The sequence below is a fragment of the Pinus tabuliformis genome, chromosome 7 (assembly GCF_031772625.1).
Source record: "Pinus tabuliformis cultivar Carrire ecotype Pingquan chromosome 7, CPIR1, whole genome shotgun sequence".
NCBI lineage: Eukaryota > Viridiplantae > Streptophyta > Pinopsida > Pinales > Pinaceae > Pinus > Pinus tabuliformis.
Window position 1 is genome coordinate 118,938,880 of NC_142293.1, and position 4,979 is coordinate 118,943,858.

A 4,979-nucleotide genomic window follows, 5' to 3' on the forward strand; every position below is an offset into this window, starting at 1 on the left:
CAAAATTCTAGCCTCTGGATCTTTGGGATGAGGGATCCATATATAGATATCTGTAAGGGGTATGAGTCAGCTTGTGATTTGATTAGTGTCTTCCCTCTGATAGTTCTTGCTTCCACTTGGATATTGATGATCTCTTACTCATCCTTGGTCGAATTCAGTGAGGCAAGTGTCACAGGAGAAGATTCTGGAAGCTTCCATTGCCTCTCCACCTCGCGGAATGACACTGCCATTTGTCATTTCTCACCCATCACACCCCACAGAAGGGGTTTTTGAAATGCAATGCACCCACACAGTGTATTTAGGTGAGATGCAACGCACTTAGCCAGTGGAGCAGCTGAAATGATCCTGTTTTCACCAATTCTGAGCAGTTTTTCATGGAGAACTTCTGGGAGAAGCTGTAATCTATTGACCTTGTTCCTTTAGGGGTTAGAACAACACTTTTAGGGACTTAGGAGCCCTTGGTTTATGGACATTTCATGCTTGGGGTTGTAGGGCCCAAAAATGTCTATAACAATGCTACTGAACAGAATTAAAATAAAACAACTACAGGAAATCAACCTAAACTACAAATACTGCTAAAAGTAAATAATGAAGCTAAACTGAATCATAAACAAAATAACAAAAGAAAAACCTCCTTCAGTGCAGGGGGCCTCTACAACTGATTGAGTTGAGCTGCTAACTAGCTGAAGATACTCTTGCAAATGATCACTTGGTCAAACACGACTTCATATTATTAATAGGAAAATAAGTTCCAAAATTATAGAGATGTAAGTCTGAGCTTAATACATATAGAAATTCAAACTCCTCAGTTCTTTACAACTAATATTTAAAGAAACATTCCTAACTGTCTTTTGAGAGAATTTAGCTATAGGTGGTTTCCACGTATTACAACAAATCTGCGTAAAGGGTTGATCAGCTACAGGTGACTTTAAGTCAGCAAGATGGTTGCATGAAACTGTTATCACCGGTGGCTGGTTCAAGTTAATGCTACAACAAAACTGTCGGATTTATTAATTAGCCACGAAGAGTGGACACAGGATCATATTGCTTCCGATTTCTTTGTTTGACTCCACCTTTGACTTTGGTCTTGAGCTGACCTTTTTGTCGCTCTGGGCTGGGTGACTAGGATAGGATCCATGTTGTGACCATTCCAGAGATTCCCATGTGGCCGGTTTTCTCACTTGACACCTGTAACCTGTTCAACCATGGAAGTAGCTACGGAACACACGGTTAGCTGCAGAATGGGCTACATTATGTAGCTAGTTTGAAAAAACTTATTGCAAATAACAAAAACATAAAAGTATAACATGTCAATCATTTAATGTCTTCCTTGAGACAAAATCTATCATTTATCAGTGATGGGGATCTGTCTTTCATGGAAAAACAAGAGAAAGAAGTGAGAAAATTTGTCAAAGAGAGAGTAATTCTGAGGTCCAACATACCCCCACTGCAAAATCGTTGCATGTCCCCATGCAATTTCACCAAAAATGTATACTAGTTTTTCCTATTACATCTACTCAAACACCTTTGCCAATACATCTAACTTTCTTCTTTTGCTCCTCTTTGAAGTGACTGCCATCCTGGGTTTCTTCATGAGAAGTCTGTATTTAAGGTTGATCATTGTTTTTTTCAAGTATTTGTTCTTCTTCTTCAACTTCCTATTCTTCTTGTACCATAGCCCTAGGTGCAGTATTGTATTATCATGAATGGCTTTATCCAATTTTATTTGTTCCTTTATGGTTTCATTTTCTTTCTTGATATGCCTGTTCAATATCTCTAACTCATATATTTCCTGTTTGAGATAGTCAGTGAGAGGTTCTTGTGGATTGACAGGTTTTTCTGGATTGGCTGAGGATCCTAGATCCATTGAGGCACTTTTCTTTTCCAGTGATTCTATGTAATCATAAATTTGTTGTTGTACTGGGTCTATACCTAGGGATCCTCTGTTGGGGCTTCCTTCAAAATACTGTCTAGGAGAGTTTTGAGGATTGTATGTAAATGGAACATTTTCAGGAGATGATACTGGAGTTTCTTCTTCTAGATTTATGAACTCTGTTTCCTTTGATGATACCTTCTTCACCATACCTCGGAGTCTAGAACTCCTTCTAAGTTGTAGGGGGTTTATGTTCTCCTCTTTTGTACCCTTTTTCTCCTTTCCTATATTTTCCTTCCTCTTGATTTGTTTCCTAATCTCTGTCAATTTTTCAGAGATTGGTTGTTCATCATCTTGTTGTAATGGAGATTTAGGTTTGTTCTCAGTAATTCCACCAGCTTTCTTTTTCATCTTCTTCTTCTGCTTGATTTGCTCTCTGATCTCTGTTAATTTTTTAGAGATTGGTTCTTCATCATTTTTCTGTACTGAAGGCTCAGGGTTGCTTTGAATGGTTAGATTAGTCTTCTTTCTCCTACTCTTTCTGATACTATCTTTTTCAAGAGATTCTGGTGCCTCTTGGAAATGGTTTCTTATCAGAAAGTTTTCCCAGGTGTCTCCCATTCTTTTCATATGATATTCAACCAGTATTTTGACAAACCCGTGATGGTACATGGTTGTCTCCAAGGATTCTATTTTCTTCTGTACAATTGAAGCCATCCTCCTTAGACTGTTTAGAAGGAATAAAGGGAGGTTGAGGTTTCCATTTTCTAGAAAGTTCATCAATAAATGTATATGATAAACATACATACATCTGAATCTTCCCTCACAGGTAATAATTTTTTGTAATATCAAAAGCATGCTTCTCCATTTATTTTTGAGTGCTGATATAGGAATTCCTTTTCTAAACACAGTGACATCCATACTTGGGTTCTTGAGGATTACCTTCCAAGATTCACTGTGAAATTATTTGTTTTTGAACCATCTCATACCAAGTCTTGGTAGTTATATAGCCTCTGCTATGTAAGATTCTGTTACTGCAAAATTAATGTCTCCAATCTCTACTTTTGTACCATTGAATGATCTAGCAAAAAAAAATTTGATCTCCTTGTGATATCCATCAAATTGTTCAATGAATTTGAGCCATCCAGTCTTCTATAGCATCTCCTTGAGTTGTGGGTACCCTTCCATAAACTTTTCCCCTACAGGCTCTGCCTTGACAATGAGTCCCATGGTCTCTGTTTCGTAGAATTTACTAACTTTCGGAATTACTCTCCTGGTCTATGAAATGGATTTTCTATGGGTATGGTGAAAATGAACAATGGGTTTTGATTGGAATAAGTAGACAGTGAGGCTTTGGAGAGATGTGAATACTTTGGTCACAATTTCTCTTGGAACACCGAAACGAGTGAAGATGTCCTCAAAAAGAAAATTAATTACAGATTTTTCATTAGCAAAAGGTAATTCTTTGGCCTCTACCCATTTAGTGACATAATCAATGCATACCAATATATACTTATTTTTCTTAGATGAAGGATTAATTGGCCCAACAAAATCTAAGGTCCATTTTTCAAAAGGTTCAATGAGCACCTAAACTTGTAGTGGCATTTGATTTGAAGGAGTAGGTTTCCCTACCCTCTGGCAGCTGTCACACCTCTTGACATATTCTTTGGCATATTTAAAGATGGATGGCCAATAATATCCTAAAGAAAGGATTTTATAAGTTGTCCTCTTGTCAGAAAAGTGTCCACCACACGGCTCATCATGGCATGCCCTAAGAATCTCAAGCATTTCATCTTCCCTAACACATATTATGATCATAATATCTGGGCCAGATTTATACAATTCATTTGTGATCCATGAGTATCTTGCACTTATCTAAACGATTTTTCTTTTTTCTCTAGGAAATAAATGTGAAGGCAATTCCCTGTGACTAAGTAATTAGCAATACCTGCAAACCAAGGAGTTTGAGTAGTCACTGCAAAGAGATATTCATCAGGAAACTTATCTTCAATCGGAGTGTCATCTATTTCTGTGATTGTTCTTTCTGGAGGATATAGAGTGAACTTCTTTCTTGAATTCCCATCAGAAATATACATATCACCAGATCTACAGTTAATGAAAGCATCAGTGGTGTCCAACCAAGGTCTTCCTAGTATGAGTGGATGTCCTCCTAGATTGTTCTTGGGGGTTAAGATCATAAAATCAACAGGATATTCCCAAGAATCTAAGGATACTGAAATATCTTCTAACACTCCATCTAGTTTGATTACAGATCTGTCCGCTAATTGCAGTAATGTATGTGTGTAAAGAAGATTAGGAAGCTTGAGTTTTTCCATGGTTTTTTTGCTCATGATGTTTATTGCTGCCCCTAAATCAATCAATGTATTTGGAATTTCAACTCCATTGATATGTGTTTTCACAATTAGACTTCCTGGATCTACATATTGTTGGCATTATGATACATATGTTGTACTTGGTGGAAACCCACTCATCTCAGATAACAAATTATAGTGTAGAGAAACGTTCACGCACTTATATGCAGAGAAACGTTTATTTCATGTAGAGAAAAGTTCACGCACTTTTATGCAGAGAAAAGTTTATTTCATGTAGAGAAAAGTTCACGCACTTTTATGCAGAGAAAAGTTTATTTCATGTAGAGAAAAAGTTCACACACTTTCATGCAAGGAAAAGCGCGTATATGTTGGAGAACTTACCTTTGGTCCATGGTAGTTAGTCCTTGATATTTGAACCTATGAGGAAAAGCATGTATATGTTGGAGAACTTACCTTTGGTCCATGGTAGTTAGTCCTTGGTATTTGAACCTATGAGGAAAAGCGCGTATATGTTGGAGAACTTACCTTTGGTCCATGGTAGTTAGTCCTTGGTATTTGAACCTATGGTTTTGGACCATGATACTTCGTCAAAAGTGTTGATCTCACGTACTTTCATGATTGGTTCATGGTACTAGTCCAACAGTTTTTTGATCCTATGGTTTTGGCCCGTGGTATTGTGAAAGGCCTAAGCCTATATAAAGCAAAGGAGATCACTTGGCTAATTCAATCCTTGCAATTGAATATCTTAAGATCTGAAATATTGGGTTATTGTT